Source organism: Sphaeramia orbicularis, chromosome 15 (assembly GCF_902148855.1).
Source record: "Sphaeramia orbicularis chromosome 15, fSphaOr1.1, whole genome shotgun sequence".
Classification (NCBI taxonomy): domain Eukaryota; kingdom Metazoa; phylum Chordata; class Actinopteri; order Kurtiformes; family Apogonidae; genus Sphaeramia; species Sphaeramia orbicularis.
In genome coordinates, this window is record NC_043971.1 from 54,301,702 (window position 1) to 54,319,490 (window position 17,789).

The window sequence follows — 17,789 nt, forward strand, 5'->3', positions numbered from 1 at the left end:
TACTTTCCTACAGTGAAATGACAGCAGTTATGTTAAACAATTATTATTATTATTTTTTTTTTTTTATTGAAGTAAAAAATAGTAATGAAATGTTAATCCACTGCCAAAAGAATTCAAAAAAGTAAAATAAATGTCAAAATAGACCCAAAACATATAAATAAACAAACACAGAAGCATAAATCATATGGTGGAAAATTTCAGTGATTTTACTTGAATTCTTCAATGTAATTACCCATGTCCTTAAAAATAAATGATTACTTTTTTCAATTAAAATTTCTGTCTCTTTGGATCCCCTGCACATGAATAATGAAAAACTGCAAAATGATAAATTCATTGTCAAAATAGTTATGGATTCTGATCACTCCATTTGCAAACTTCTGTTTCTTGTGTGTTCTTGTGTTTTTCGTCTTGGGTCGCCTTGGCCCCCAAAGCTCCTCTTTAACTTCTCGAACTGTTCCTTTAAAGGCTGTTATAAACCCATGTGGTTTCCTGTTTTAAACCCCTCCTGGTTTTAATTTCCTGATGACACAAAAACCATCAATCACTTTGACTGTGTGATGATTTAATGAGTTTCCTTGTTTTTCTTCAGTAGTGTTATCTGATGTATGAATACATGTATGCATACCTCTGGAGTAATACATGTATTAATAACTGTGTTAATAATAAATGTACTGACACTAAAATACTGTACTGATAAGAAGGGGCTGCAGCAGCTAGTAAAGTATTGATGAGAATAAATTATCAATACAAATGTTTTATTAAAAGCATTTTAGGGATCATTAAACTGTTGATCTGTCCTCCATAATGAACATGTTTCTTGTGAGCTTTATGACATTTCCACAGCTCCCACAGTGTGTTGTAGCAGGCTGTAGGCTGCCAATTATTGATTTTGACGTGTTCTCCTGTGTTTCTGATCAGATCAATACAATGATCAATACACACATGCAGACACACATTTTGCTGTTGAAGCACATCTCCAACAGCTTGAACAGCTCTGCTGCTCTGGGCACTGTCAGCTCGCAGGCTTAACTCCTAACTGTCTTTATTGCACCAGACTCCACCACACTCTAAAATACTCTCAGATGACATAAGAATACCCTTAAAGTGTGTAAAAAAAAGATTTGTGACATGTCAAAGACGTTACTGTATTGTGTTGCAGAGGTAACACTCTGGTATCCTGCCCAGAGAGACCCTTCTTAACCACCCAAAGCAGGCAATAATGTAGTAGTAATGTCAGAGTTTTTTGTTTTGTTTTGTTTTTTACATAGTTTGTTCTTAGTTTTTTTTTAGTAACTATTTTATATTTCATCAGCTTGAGCTGTAAACAGAAATACCAAATACTTGATAATTGTCATTTTTTTTAACCCTTTGTATACCATATTTTTGATGTAAACAAACCTTGTTTTTGATGCAAAAAACACACAAAACTTTTTTTCAACATACCACATGAAAATTTGATTTTTTTTTAATTTATTTATTTATTTATTTTTTTGCAGCCTGGCATATGTCAATGATTAAGAACTGAATTTATTTGCAGCCATAGACTAACATGCCACTGTGACCACTGGAGAGAATAGTGAGTTACTCTGGTTGTCTCCCATACTGCTAGAAACTATTGGACTGTGTTCAAATGAGTCCAGATTGACCCTGTTCCGCAGTTATAGGTGCATCAGGGTGAGAGGAGAGGTGGATGAAGTGATTACCCATCATGCCTAGAGCCTAAGAGCAAGGTTGTGGGGACAGTGTTTTGACCTGGGGTTGATTCTATTGGTAAAGTCTACATTCAGCAGTGTTATGAGGTCAGTTGACTACCTGAATATACAGAATGTCCATGTTTTTTTCCTCAGTAGAGTGTGTACTTATACTGGTAATATTGCTGTTATTTCTCCATAGATATTTTTATATATCCTTTTTTACTTTACTGGGTGTTGTTTCAGCAGGTTCTGGAATAAATGACAAATTGTCATTTTCAGACATGTCTTTTTCACTCTTTCACTGTTTTATTCAAATAATCGTTTAACCGAATCAATCAAACAAAATAATCGATAGCTGCAGCTCTAGTAAGAGCAGCATGAGTATATTTATATATGTATGTATGTGTGTGTGTGTGTGTGTGTGTGTGTGTGTGTGTGTATATATATATGTGTGTGTGTGTGTGTATATATGTGAGTATATATGAGGATGGATGGATGGATGGATGGATGGATGGATGGATGGATGGATGGATGGATGGATAGATAGATAGATAGATAGATAGATAGATAGATAGATAGATAGATAGATAGATAGATAGATAGATAGATAGATAGATAGATAGATAGATAGATAGATAGATAGATAGATAGATAGATAGATAGATAGATAGATAGATAGATAGATAGATATTTTTAAAACCAGGGCTGTCAAACTCATTTTAGTTCAGTTCCACATTCAGCCTAATATGATCTAAAGTGGGCCAGACCAGTAAAATAATATAAATAATAGGATAAGAACTTTTGGGTGAATAAAGTAAATTGCGTAATGAAAATGTTTACATTTACGAATTGTACTTGAACATAACATGAATAAATATGAACAACCTGAAAATTCTTTAGTAAAATAAGTTTTATGTTAACAATATTATGCTTTAGTTTATCATTTATACTTGTGACTCACAACTTAGAGATCACAGTGGAGCTACAAATACACACAACATTAAATAACGGGGAGAATATTATTAAAATTCCACATACTTCTCTTAAAACATTTCAGATATTCACATTTTTTGTACAAGGATAGTCTGTAAGTGTGAACATTTTTGCGTAATTTTACTTTTTTTACACTAAAAGAAAGAGACAAATTTACAGTTGTCATTATTTATTGGTTATTATGATAGTATTTTACTGGTCTGATCCACTTAGGAATGAAATGACATAAAATAATTTTAACATCCTGGATTGTTAACGTCTTCAGTGTAATTTTTGTATTTCATAAATTCATCCCAGGGGCCGGGTTGGACCCTTTCGCGGGACGGATTTGGCCCCCAGGCCACATGTTTAACAACTGTGTTTTAAACAAATCTCACATCATGTGTGATACTTAACCCTCGGTATCCCGTCCACCAAGGCCCTTACTAAGCACCAAGTGTGCCTTTTTGGCACACTTGTGCAATAATGTCAAAAAATTTTCATACAGTTTGTTTTTAATTCTTTTACACTTTTTTCTATTTCATCAACTTGAGCCGTAAATAAAAATACCAAATACTCAATAATTGTCACATTTTTTAACCCTTTAAATGTTGTGTTTGTAATGTAAACAAACCATTTTTTTGGATGCAAAAAACACAAAAAATTATTTTTTTTCAATATTCTATATAAAAAGTGGATCACATATTATTAGATTTTTTCATCCTGGCATATGTCAATGATTAACTCCAACATTGGTTAATTTGCATTATTATTTTTGGCACTAGGTCAAATGTTCAAAAATACTAGCATCTGTCACCAAGTGTGCCAAAATGGCACACCTATAAATCATACTATTAAATATTATATATTGATTTATTTTTCTGCTCTAATTTGATTTTATTTTTGTAAATCAAGGTGAGCCCTAATCATCCAACATATCAAAAAATCATTCATTTTAGATTTTTTTTAAACCTTTTAAACAATCTCTTTTCATCATGATGTCACTACATTTTTTGATGCAAAAAATACAAAATATATTTTGGTTGTTGTTGTTTTTTTTGTTTTGTTTTGTTTTTTTCCAAAATACTACATAAAAATTGGATTAAATATTATTTGATTTTTTCAGTCTGGCATATGTCAATGATTAACAGTAACATTAACAACGTTAATAAATGAATTTAGCCCCTCCCCTCTCAAATGAAGCCCAGATATCAGTAAAAGCAGGAGTTATGCCTGAATGTTTGGATCAAAAACAGTGGTTCTAATGTTAGAAACAGTGCGTTTTCTGCACACTGGGCAGACAGATGCTCGTCTGGTCATTTTCTTTTGTTTACAATGTGCACATTTGAGTTGGTGGACAGAATTTTAAAGATCATGCGCAAATGAACAACTTTTGAATTCTAATCTTATTTAAATTGTGAAAAATAATAAGGTTTTTTTTTAACACGAAGTGCAAAGTGTGCGTAAAAGGCGCAGCCGGACACCGGAGGGTTAAACACACACGCGCACGCACACACAGAAGAACAGAAAACACGCGCATGCCTCCACACGCGCGCGCCTTTGCTCGTGCGCAGTGCTGCAGGTAGTAGCTCCTCCCCCTCCATTCTGCCGCTTTAAAACACAATAAGCGCCGTTTGTCGGAGCCGTTCACCCGCTGCACAGTCCGCCCGGTCCTGCTGCTCCTCCGCTGTCTAGGCCACAGGTGAGCCGCACTTTATCCTCTGCTGTTGTCGTACTGTCTGTTTTCTTCGCCCTGGTCGCATCAGTTGTTTCAAACGTAGCGACCGTTACTCTCATTCACCGGCGTTAGCTAGTACTAGTACTACGTCTGTGTACCGGTTCCACGGGCTGGGGGGGGGGGGGGGGGGACTACTGCTGTTACGTGTTTAAATATCCCCACGGGTCTGATCATTTTTCGTTCATTAGCCGAATCCTACGAACCAATAATGCTTTAAATGAGAGCAGCTATGCCGTGTTGTCCGTGTTGTTGTCCGTGAAGTTTGCTGGAAGTGATGTAATGGAGCTGGAGCACTGCGCCCAACTCCGACACAAACAGGACACGGACCCACTCTGCTGCTACACGCGTGTTTCATGGACTGAAGTCATGTGGGCCATGCTGAGGTCCGGCCACTTCGGTATTCTGCTAATTCAGTGGTCAGTGGTGTATCTGAGTCCAGCCTGATCTTGTGTCGGCTGTTGCATAGAAGCAAACTGGGATGAATATGCAAACCAGGGTTTAAAGGGACGTCTAGTGTTGGCTTGGAATTGGCTTGTGTTGTATGAAATTCCTACCATTAAGAGGGATGTTCACCCTGTTATTGAATACACTCCTGTGCTGAGTATTTATTTCTCTGTACGCAAACCATATTAACCCATGAAGACCCAGTGCTACTTTTATAGCAGTTCCCAAATTATTTTTTCACTTTATTTCACCTTTCTTAAGTGATTTATCACCATTTATTATAATACTATCCTCTGTATTTTACGTTTTGTTTGTTTGTTTTTTTCAGTGAAAATCAGTTATTTTCCTGTTTAATTTACGGACTGTGTAGATGTTCTTAAAAGCTCAGATTAAAATTGAGGATTAATATATCAGAAACAGAGAGAACTGAAGAAAAGGTGACTTTTTCAGCAAAGATATCAGTAACTGAATGTTAAAAACAAGCATCTCCATTTACTGTCATTTGTCAACTCCATGGGTTTTTACTGGTTAATCAATGTTGTAGAAGATGACGGTGTTTCCATGTTCACTATGGAGCCTCTGATTGTCCAAATGGGTCATATCTGATGACCATGAACAGACAACAAACTGTATTTTTCCCGAATTTGTTTTCAACGTATTGATAGGTTTAGCGGTTCAGGACTTTATTACACATTTTAGATCAGTAGATGATTTTGGTTGCTAGTGGCTGTTTGGGTCTTTGAGGGTTAAAGGAGTTTAATCTTTGGATGGAGTTCAGTCAACTGTGACAAACTTTAGTTCTGCAGTGTTTTACATGGATTAAAAAAAACGACGCGTAGAGCTCATTTCCCACAAAATCCGTCAGGCATTCCTGTGTGCAGACTGTCTCCTGTGGTATACCAGGACTTGGGTTCTAATCAGTGTTGGTTTAGTGATCCAACATGAATCACCACTTCAGATTTCAGGGTGACGTGTGAACATCAGCATTTAGACTCACAGCTGAAAAGTGTAGCAAAGTTGAAGTGAATGAACCTGGGAAGTTTTTTCCCCATAAAGATTGTTGCAGTGAAGTGTGGTGATGCTGGGCAGCAAGTGAGGGACTAGTTTTTGGAGCGTTGTTAGTGCAGCCGCGGAGCTTTAAATTAAAGGAAGATTATTCAGCAGTATTCATGGGAAAATAATGTGCTGAAAGAAAAGGAGGAGGAGCCACCTCCACCACCACCCTACTACCCCCAGTCTGGATGATTTACTGTTTATTCACTCCACTGATGGAAGCTGCTGCTGCTGTGGAATGTGAGAGAGAAAATTAGAGCAATACATTCACAGCAGGGGATGTGACAGAGAAGAAACACAGAAGAAGTCCTTAAATAATATAATAATACAATAATTGTTGTAAAATATTGGTTTCTGTCCTGTCTCCCAAGGGCTATGTCAGAAATGGTCTTTAAAAGGTCCCGTCTGGTCATTTTCTATGATACTGAAAACATACCCCATGGAAAGACTGTCAACTGCAGCGAATCCATCCTGTAAACATGATAAATTTTAAGATTTATCAACATTAATTTGATAGTTTTTCATCTAGCTTGACACCAAATTCAAGGACTTTTGAAGGACTTTGTATGAAATGGTAACTAACCTATGTCGTTCTTGGCATCAGGGTGTGTAGGAAGAACTAAATTTATGCAAAAAGTTTAGTCCTTCTGCTCTGCTAGGAGGGCTGGTTGATCAGACCAAAAGGTAACATATGATGATTTTGAGTTCATATATTTTTAATTTTCCTCAAGTCTTCTCTGGTTTCTGAGCAGTTAGGCAGTGTGTGATGCTCTCTGTTGTTTTTCCCTGACTAGAAGCTCTGCATTTTTGCATCATTGTGAATTGACATTACCACAATATTGATCATATTTAGATGAAGCAAAGACTTCACATTTTCATGTATGTACAGCTACACTGTTTATCATGACATTGGCGATTCTAACCTAAATTGTCCTATCAGAGTTTTATAGTGTATTAATAACTATGTATGTTACACTCACACACACATCAGACTTCAGAAACAAGACCACAGTTGAAGGATGTTACTCAAATTAGTTAATGCAAACTAAAAACAGACCACTTTAGTGCAGTATCACTATTAACAGATAGAAGTAAACTCATTAGCCTTGTGATGTATGCGAGCAATATTAATGCTACAGTCTCACTGGTAAGTGATTTCCCCCTCTGTAAAATACATATTATAATTATAGTGATGAATTTGTCATTCAAAGGGAATGTTAGATGAGAGGAAAAGTTGCCAACACAATATTTTTTTTCAATGATGCAATCTGTAGGATCTCTCTGAAAAGTAGATAAGGGGTCAAATTAAGATTAATAATGGTGTAAGATCATGTGATCACCCAACCTTATCTGCTACTATTCAGTTCCACATGTCCTAATTATATTCAACTTAGATATTACTTTGAACAGTCTTGTAACTTTTTTCTTTTTTTTACCACACATTTGTTGTCATTAAATCCTCTGTACAGACCCACAGCAGCAGTGTATCCATCCAACAGACAGCATTATACATGTATATTTAACAAGATTTATCTTATTATCTGTGATATAGGCTGAAAGCATTAATGACACGTTGGTGAGCCTTATCATTGCACCAGGTGTTTTTCTATAGGAAAAAGAAACAAACATCAGTTTTAAACAAAACTTCTTAAAAGTCTGATTGAAAAATACACACTGGAATATGTCACATTACTGCTGTGTGCAATATTTTATTGACAGTAAATATTGATTATATTGGTTAAACCCATGGCACAAGTGGACCTGGACTGATGTTATATCTCTTTATTAAAGAACCACAAAGTTAATACTTTATGCACTAGACCTGTAACGGTACACATGCCAAGCCAAACCGTTTCAGTACGTACCTGCTCTGTTCGGTTCGGTACACAGCTGTACTGAAACGGCACAGTATGTTGAGAAAAAGATAAAGGAACGAAAGATATCGTTTGATGCGGAACTTTAAATCCACACAAGTTCCACACGGACATATTGAAAGAGCGCACATTAACCCGAAATGTGAAAGAGCAGCTGCCATAAGGTTAAAAAAAACCCCACCAAATATGATGTCAACCTGGTAGGACGAGATTGACGACCCTCCGCCATCATTACGGTTCCCTGTTTGGGATCACTTCGGGTTCCCGGTGAAAGACAACGGGGCACTAACATTCACCTGAACCGAACTGTCAGCAGTCTCAGAATTTATGAACGTCCACATGCACTGGGGTGCCATAAAGGGGGGGGTAAACGTGACAAGTTCATGGGGTCCACTATTTGTGGGGGAGCCCTAGAGCAGTGGAGGGGGTCCAATGGATACAGGTTAGAAGTTGTGAAAATTTCATGTAAGATCCGCTGTATAATAGAGGAATGGAACCAGGAGTTGGATGTTGAAAACATGTAAAGTTTCACTTTCGTTAGGTAATGTCAGTCTAGTGGCCTGATAAATGGAGATGAATGAAAATGTTATAATTACGACAATAGTGTCTAACTAGCTAGCGGGCGAAAGTAATCACAACCAGGGCTGCATGATTAATCAATTTTAAATTGAAATTGGATTTTTTAATAAGACAATTTTAAAAAATGGAAATCGTCAAATCCGTTTCATCTCTCTCACACCTCTGAGCCGTGCACCTCCGGTCTACCGTAGGCTCCTCCTCCTATGTGTGAGAACGGTCTTTCACAGATGTCCATGTAATAAACACAGACGTTAATTCTGTGATGGGCAGTAGTGATACCAATTTAAGCTGTGGTTTCACCCACAGATCCCCCAATTCAAATATAACTGCACTCATCTTACATTGTCCCGGATGGATCCGTACCGTCCCATCTTCTTTCAATCTGGGTCCGGGTCGCAGGGGCAGCAGCCTCAGCAGAGTAGCCCAGAAAGCCCTCTCCCCAGCCACATCCACCAGCTCCAGGGGAATCCCGCGGTGTTCCCAGGCCAGCCCAGAGACGATCCCTCCTGGGTCGGTCTCTTCCATGCTTGAGGATCACTCATATTATGTGGTCTGTGCACACATGCATATGTGACTGATGCCTGTCACTGACTTACATTGTTGTCACTTCTGTGGGCCCATCATGTGATACCATCACAGATTTGAGGTTGGGAGCAGTGCCTTGCACTGTGGGCTGCTCACAAAAATGACATGCTGACCTCTGTTGTCTTTTGTAGTTTTACACAAAAATCAAAATCAAAATTGAAAATCAAGTTTTTAAAGGAAAACAATCAGGATTTTATTTTTGGCCCAAATCGTGCATCCCTAATCACGACACATAGGCTGTCTTAAGACAGGTTTACATTATGTTCCCGGTGGCTACAGCAGCCCCATTTGCCCGAAACATACTGGGCAGTGGTATTTTGGCAATTTTTTTTGTCCATATTCAAGTTTTGTTACATAAACGGTGCACTACACTTCGGGCAAATGGGGCTGCTGTGGCCACTAGGAACATAATGTAAACCTAGCTTTAAAAATCTGGCCTGGCCTTCAAAGCCTCAGCCATGCTGCTCTGTGTTTTCCTTTTACGCTACACAGTGTGCACATGCCTCAATACTAACATGCTCAAGACCCAACAAATTGACTGATGATTTCGTTGTCAACTCTTTTAAGAATCGTTTTGGATCGATTTAATCAATTCGTTGTTGCAGCACTAAATGCAATGAATAAACACAGGGTTCCTGCTCTTTGGTATTTTCATGGTCCTTTTTTTTCTTAGTTGCACACAATGTGGTGGCTTGTACTTGATGTGGTTTTCATCCAGCTGTGTTTATGCACGTTAAAAAATCTGTCTGGAATCAGAGAAAATATATCCTGGAAAAACAAAAGGAAACTTTATGCTTGGGGAAAGGTTAAAAAGGTGATTTATTAATAAAAGGTAAATGAATATGTGCAGTTGAAACAGATTTAGTGAATACTTGGACGGGTGTGGATGAGTGGCATTATGAGGAGACCACAATGATCACTGAAATAATACTAGATAAAAACAGCAATGAAATGCCTCTATGTATGAGGATCTGCAGGAATAAATGATGGGCAAAGGCTTTGACAAACTGTGGAGGAGTTTCAAATAATATTTTATGATCCAGACCAGGTTCAGTTCAGCTTAGACATCAGTTTCATAGCATTTTCGGAACATGTCATTGTGTAGGCTTATCATACACGCCTCGCAAGCATACAGGGTATGGTTGGGCCCTCACCGCTTACTCATTCCTTACAGTACGTGTATGATAAGCCTACACAATGACATATAACGAAAATGCCATGAAACTGATGTCTGAGTATTGTTTTTCATGATCACATACCTCGTATTATAAGTTGACAGTTGACTTACCGTGATTTCTTCTGACCCGGTAGTGGACACGGTTTCATTGCCTGTTGTCTCCATGTTTGTTGCTGCTGCAGCTGCGTGGAATTCCGATTCCCACAATGCACTCTGCAACAAAATTTCTAAAAAGGCCAGAGTGACGTATCCGTTTGATATGTAAACAAATGGACTGCTTGTGATGGAGTCATCTTTGAAGTTGTTCACCATAAGGGAACTGATTTAGGTGCGTAAACATGGAAAACTAATGGATTAGTGATAATTAGGCTACCACTCGGGTTTTACCAATTTGAAGAAAAATTTGTTAGTCATAGTCTGCTTTAAGTAGTTCATAGTTCTTGCAATGTGAAAACAAACCAACTGTTATAATAATTATGAAAAGGTTCCCTCACTGTGACACACCCAGTGATGGGATGGAAGCTTGAATGGGATTTCAGGGTTTATCAACATATCAGACCAACAAAAAAAAGGGTAAATATCTGAGGAGTTGAGGTTTTCCTTCTGTTTCCATCATCATATTCTTTCCCCTGGTGGTGTCAAAGGTCAAAAAAAATGTGTACCTGTCACCACTCTAACTGCTGAAGTGTCCTTGACTCAAGATGCAGCCTTGTCTGAGAGTCTCGCAGGGAGATGACAAGCTGCTAATTCCTCTTTTCACTGGGAGGATTTAAGTGACTGGAGTGCTCCACATTCCCAAATTCTCAGAGTTATTTTCATGAAGGACGGCTGTATATTCATGAGCTCTCCTTTTAGTCATTAGGCCCCAAATCTTCCCTCAGACTCGCTGCCAATGAGGTCAGCAGCAAGAGTTCAGTTCCTGTGCCCAGAATGCATCTTAGAACATATTTCACCCAGGGACACTCTCAGGACTTTAATGGAGGAAAAAGTAGACATAGACACTGAAACTGCTATAAATAAGCAGGTTTGAAGTAAAAGGAATCCGTTATTGTCCACTCAGTCTCCTCCTTTGTAACCTATCTGAACGTCTCCAACTGTCCTTCTGTACAAACTATCAACTGTCTGTCTTTCTGTCTGTATTTCACTTTTAGGAAGATCAGTGTAGATCAGATGGGTTGCTCCAAACACAACGACATAGTAAGACTCACATTGATGATACCTTTGTGTAACTTACTTTGCAGAAATTTGGGCAAGAAATATGACTTTTGACTAAACTACTGTTTAGTTTTGCTGACATTTTTGTCATGAGAAATATTTTAGTTTTTGTCCAGTTTAGAGACGTTACAATTAGAGATTTTGGTGCAATGATTATTGTCAGAGAAATAATCACAGTCTCACGATTACTACGATTATTTTGCGCTAATTCATTTTACAGTACTTAGGGCTGTCACATTTTATTTGAACTTCGAACATTTGTTCAAGTGTGAGGTGAAAAGTTTGAATTCGAACTGTAATTACCTGTTTGAATGTCGGTTGTAGTCTCTACAGGCGCATCAGGTTATTTTATGCAGTTTCCCTTGTGATCAAACAGAGCGTGTTTACTAGGGTTGGGATCTTAGTTGTAAGGTCGATACGATCTCGATACAGCATCTCCAATCTGATATATTAAAGATACATGTGTGGCATTTCGTGATGCGATATGATACGGTTCACACCCAAATCACAATACAGAGTGATTCTGATTCAGTACATTCATTCTGGTAAAAAAATATGCCATGCAGTTCAATGAGCTTGACTATTTTTTCATCAAATAAAACCATGACTTTTCACAAAGTGGCTTTTGTGCAATTTCAGAACATGTGCCTCACATACAGTCTAGTGAAAAAGTTAGGACGCCCCCTTTACATCTTTGTTTCCAAAGTTGTTTCTCTGCATGTCTCTCACACTCAACTTCTTGCTCCCTGGCTGAATCAATATAGTATTTGTAATGTAGGTAATAGAGTAAAAAGTTCTGTCACTTTAAGAGACACCTGCACAAGGTATTCTGGGATGCGCTGTTCAATATGTATGTCACTGTTTAAAGGTGCTGTACAGACTTTCTGCATGATCTTGGAAAAAGTCTCATTTTTATATATATATATATATATAAATATACCTGATGGTAGTCCACAATTTAAAATGAGATTATCAGCACCAAAATAGGTTATTTCCAAATGCTATTTCCAGCTTCCCCGGTCGGGTCGGACAAGACTGGACTGATTTATGGCAGATTTATGTCACTATGACAACGCCACACGACCGGGAGGGTTTAGCAGTGAGAAGTAAACTGAACACGTGAGGAGCCAGATCTGTCCTTTTTCCTAAAGAAAGGGATTTATTGGATTTATTTTGTTGTAATGGTGGACACCAGAACTGGAGCTGGACTGGCACAAAGAAAAAGAAAGCTAAATGGGAGAGTGATAGAGCACAGACTAAAACAGCGGTAAACCTCTGCTTTGAACCGATGGATAGAACTAAGGGAGTTAAAGGAATGAAAACAGAGCTGGAGTTAGCCCCCTTCCTTCTCCACAGGTATAGAATGCTTCCTTTCTTTATTGGAACATTGTATTTGACTATAGTGTCTGTTGGTAGCTCAGTCAAACACTTACGCTTCTGCCTTAGCCACACGGGTAGCTCTTTGGTGTCAGTAATGTGTTTTATTTGGAGCATTGTTTCAGTCCCAAACTAAGGGCTTTTTAAGGTGAGACTGAAATGGTTCTGTATGGAGTTGAATGTTCATACCGGGGCCCTGGATACTAAAGTGTCCTTCAGGAACAAGACAATTCTACCAGTAGAATACTGTGAATGCAGATAGAGCTGAACTGCTAATGCAGAATGATGAAGATGTTGAATGACTGAAGTCATTTATGAAAATGACTGAATACTTTGTGGAAAAGCTAGTGCAAATGGATATTATTGGGACACATCTTAGAGCATTGGTCTGTGAGGAACACTCCAGAGTAAAAGAGAGACAGAAGCAGGAGTCAGACATCCAAAGTTAGGTTTCATTTTTGTTTTCATGTCAGTTACTAAACTACAGTACAGATGGACTTTATGAAGTTTGCTTGTTGTCTCATTTCAAATGTCACTTTGCACCAAGTTGCTGTCTTGAAAAAAGAAATGCAGAGTTGTAAAGAGGATCCACTCTTCAGTTGTTAGCTTCAAAACAAATGCACGCCTTGGCCAGAGTTATGTCCTTACAACAGTAGGTGCTGGTGCTCGTGGGAAGCGGAGTCTTTGTCCCTTTAAAAACACCGATTCTGGCTGAAGGTGTCGCTGCAATCCACTTTAAATGAATTCTCTGTACCGGACCTTTAAGGAAGTAGCTCCGGTATGTACGGCAGTATTCAATACAGTTGATATAGTAAAAACTACACATTAAGAAACCACATGTCGTCACCTCCCTTCTATGTCTTGTAAGATTAAGATACAGACGTGACAGTATTCATTGGGAGCGCATGTGCCACAGTGTATCCATGAAGCTCATACTGTATTGTGCAGTGTACACATCTGTGAATCCACGGCTTACGTTAACGTGGATCTTCAGAAAAGAAAAACTTGACCCAAATAAATAGTAACACTTTTAAATGCAAGTAAACAATATCTTCTTTTGACCGGATTTAGGGATGTAACGATATGAAAATTTCATATCACAGTTATTGTGACCAAAATTATCACGGTTATCATTATTATTGCGGTATTGTTGAAATGTGCTCAAAATGTTCAAAAACTACTTATACACACACTGAAATAATGTAACAGCTGTATTATGAAAAAAAAAAAACCAACTAATAAAATAACACACACATTGTACTTTCTGTGGCAGAAAGATTAAAATAATAACATGTAAACATCAAACATAAAAATGTGCATTAAAGATGGCACCTTAGAGCCGTAAGAGATATCTGCACTAGGGGTGGGAATTAATAGGATTTGATCAATATCGATGCCATTGTCAATTCTGCTTACTAGTCCAATTCCTTATCAATTCTCCTATTGATTCCTGAGTGGTTTTTTGAGTGGGGGAAAAAAGTAGTTGGACAGGTCATAATGGAGTTTGTTTGACCATTTTCCAGATCAAATCATTCAGTGTCACACATATACACCACTGTGCACACACAAACAGAAAGTGAAACCCAATCATATTTTCCTGAACTGTTTAATGAACAAATGTAAATATTCTGAAAGAATGAGGATTTTAAAACATGTTAGGGTGATTTGATCCAGACTGGGCAGTAGTGGCACTCCTAGTGACAGACCAATCACATCAGTGGCATATGGTCCAGTTACTCTGGAGGTCAGTCACTGGATTTACTGTTGAATTTCCTTCAGTTCATAAAGCCTCCTCTCCTTTGGTTTTTACACATATCATGTGTCTTTGTACAGTTGAAGCTCACTTGTTTGGGCTCTATTTGAACTGGCATGAGTTTGTCCTGAGTATCTATACTGAGACAATTTCTCTGTCGGTTGAGGATCTGAAGCAGTCGGGGCCGGGGAGAGGTTAACACTAGTGTGGACCGGGTCCATCCCAGCAAGTGCAGGGACCAGGTCCGTGCGTACACTCACTCGAACGGACCAGGTCCATGCACACGGGAGCTCGGATGGACCGGGTCCGTGCTGGAGCCCACTATCCCCGAGTCTCCGGAGCTCTGTCCGTGCAGGTGCTTTCCACCATGTTTTCAAAGGCTAAACATTGCAAACTGCTAACGCATGCCTGGAGTACTGCTGTATCTCCAGGAAATGAGCAGTATCACCATGAGTTTTCAAAGTGCGGTAATCGAACATAGTTATCATGATAATTAAAAATTAGATGATAATACTAACTGCTGGAAATTTTACCGTGGTTTATCGTTACACTGATAATCATTACGTCCCTAAATGGATCGAATTTTAACAATACAAGCATGATATTGCAATATCATTTCAAACTTTCATTTATTCACAGCTTCTCTACCAGTGCACTCAGATCGTGCACACGTGTCAGTGTATCGGTACACATTGGTAATCTTCTCATCCCTAGTGTTTACTATATCAATTCACAAGTTAACTCATGAACTGTTGAATGCAGCGCTTGTGTAACGTTGCTATCATTCCGTACAGGAAGTGCATATTAGCGTGTCTTTGGTTCCGCTCTTAATCTACTGTACTTTATGAGACAGTTTCTGGCAGCCTTGATGATTAATTAACTGTGGTGTATAAAATGGCGATTAATCGTAACATTATGACGTCATTACAACCCTAGTCCTATTTTAATTGACTAAATATCTGTTGAGTTAATATATTTGTTTATTTATTCATTTCAGTGTCATGGACAATTTTGCACTGCTATATAATTTTTACTGTATGAAGAAAAAAGATAAAACATTTTCAAGACAAAACATGGTTGAAAAATAGGAAAGGAAATTAAATATTTGCCATTGTGTTGATATACAATATTTGCTAAAAAAAATGAATATTGTTAATAAAAAATAAATCAATGGTAGGCAATGCTAAGAGAAAGGTAATGTGGAAAATGTCTTTATAGTGTTGCAACAGACAAATGGGGGTTTTATTTTTTTCTTCCTTAGTTTGAGGAAGAACTGAAGCACTAATTTTGATTTACAAGATATTTTTCAGATTGATTAAAACAGAAAAAATATGAATATAATTCATATAAATAATTGTGCAACCCTATGTGGATGTTAAGTAGTGGCTATGTCAGAACTTCATTAAAGGAGTTTTCATCCCATAATGGACGTTCACTCTTTTTCAAAAAAGGCAGTTTTCATCGATGAAAAAGTGTTGCCGATGAAAACTGTGACAATAATTCTAAAATTCACACTAAGTAGGACAAAAACCATCTGCAGTTTTCTAAGCGTGTGTTTGCATTTTGACAGATCTGTCATTACTTGGCGGTTGCTGCAGCTCTGATGCATTCACTGGTTTTTGTGTGTTTGGTGAATTTCACAGCAGACAGTGAGTCACAAGCGTAGCTTAAATGAATCTAAGACTGAATGAAGTGTGGCAGCTGCCAACTCACCTAACAGGTCAGACTCACCTGTAACCTGTAATCTGTCTGTCTGCCTGCTGCCTCTACATGTTTCCTACCTGTCGGCCTCTGCATCCCTGTGGGGTTCATCCCACTCCTCCCAGTGATCCCAGTAGCACCCGAACTCCTGCCAGCTCTGGTGTGAGTTGAGCAGAGCGTCTGCATGGAGGCGGCGCTCAGCCAGCCCCGAGAATTAGAGGTGATTAGAGCTCTGTGTGTGTGTTGCTCTGCGACAGACTGGCGTTTTGTTATATAACCATTTTTACACCAAATCAGCCTCGGTGCTCACCAGGAAAGGAAACGAGCAGAGAGCAGCTGAAGCTATCCTGGTGCCGTGATTGGTCAGGTACGCTGCTGTCATCTGCAGGCCTTCTTTTGACTGCCAGATGTTATGTCCATACATTCGAAGCAGGTTTTGTTCAGAGGTTAAAGGATCAGTTGGGTGCTTTTTCTATCCATTCTGTTGTAGTAAAACTGAAGCACCAGTGAAATTATTAAGCAGGACTATCAAGGGTTGGTAGAAAAACTTTTTCCTTTGCAAACATTGCAATTTTTTGTTTATATTGTGCAGTTTTTGCTGTTTTTATTCCTTCTCTATTAAGAATACTGAATTTTCTCCAGATGACTTTAACAGCTCTATTTAAGAAGAATAAATCCTTTTGATGATCTCTCATTCATCATGTTTGAGACCGTCTGCTGTGATGTGGTTATGTTTATATTGAGGAGATGAAGAAAAGCTCATTGACATAATGCATTCACTTAACACACACACACACATAGTGTGTCTAATCCTGTGCAGACACACAAAGTCTGATCAGTCTAATCCCTCCTCACCTCCCTCTGCTCTGACCTGCACTTTACCTCTCTGTTGTTGACTACACACGTAGTACTTTCTCACTTCCTGTTTCCCAGGTGAATGAGCAGGTATGTTGCCTCAGCATCATCAGCAGCATGTGGCTCATCTCACATGTCCAGATCCATCTCCATACTTTGTTGGTGTTGCACAAGTGTTGAAAATAAATCTACTTAAAACATCATCCAGTGTTATTCAGGAATAAAGAAGAACAACTCTGAGGTTGTATTTCCCTCCATCACACTTACTGGATGATGCTAATTTGTACTTGTGTTGGGGAAAAAGGCTGTTCTGGTTTTAGTTGGATGTTCCATAATTTTTGAACGAAATTCACAGCTAGGCCAAAACTGTCCCCACCTGCATTTAACATATAAAGGTTCAGATTCTTCCACTGGATAATTATTGCAGTGATCAATATGTTTAAGCTGCAACAAGTTTTTTTTTTTTTAATATATATATATATATATATATATATATATATATATATATATATATATATATATATATATTTTTTTTTTTTTTTTTTTTTTTTTTTTTTTAACCGTAACTGATGCTGTGGTTAGCTTCTCATTTCTTAAACAACCTTAAATTTGCAAGACAGCATAAAAACTGGACAATTCCATGATTCATCTGGTTTGTGAAAATGTGGTTCAGGGAACACAAGATGTAATTTTCACACATGGATTGGCCACCAGGGCCCAGTCCCGAACCCCATTGAGAATGTTTGGGATGTGATGGAAAAGACTTCAATCA

At 38.2% G+C, this 17,789-nt stretch overlaps 1 protein-coding gene across 6 annotated transcripts in view; it reads left to right on the forward strand.

Moving 5' to 3' along the window:
- Positions 1–17,789, forward strand: part of usp54a (ubiquitin specific peptidase 54a) — a 77,267-nt gene that overhangs the window by 10,976 nt on the left and 48,502 nt on the right. For 3 of the 6 annotated variants that reach the window (XM_030155510.1, XM_030155514.1, XM_030155515.1), the window contains exon 1: positions 4,261–4,368. The exons of 1 other annotated variant lie outside the window; for it this stretch is intronic. The gene's annotated coding sequence lies outside the window, so the exon portion shown is untranslated. Of the gene's footprint in view, positions 1–4,260; positions 4,369–16,112; positions 16,182–16,379; positions 16,530–17,789 lie in introns of those variants that run through there. 2 more of the 6 variants (XM_030155513.1, XM_030155511.1) reach the window with 2 other exon arrangements.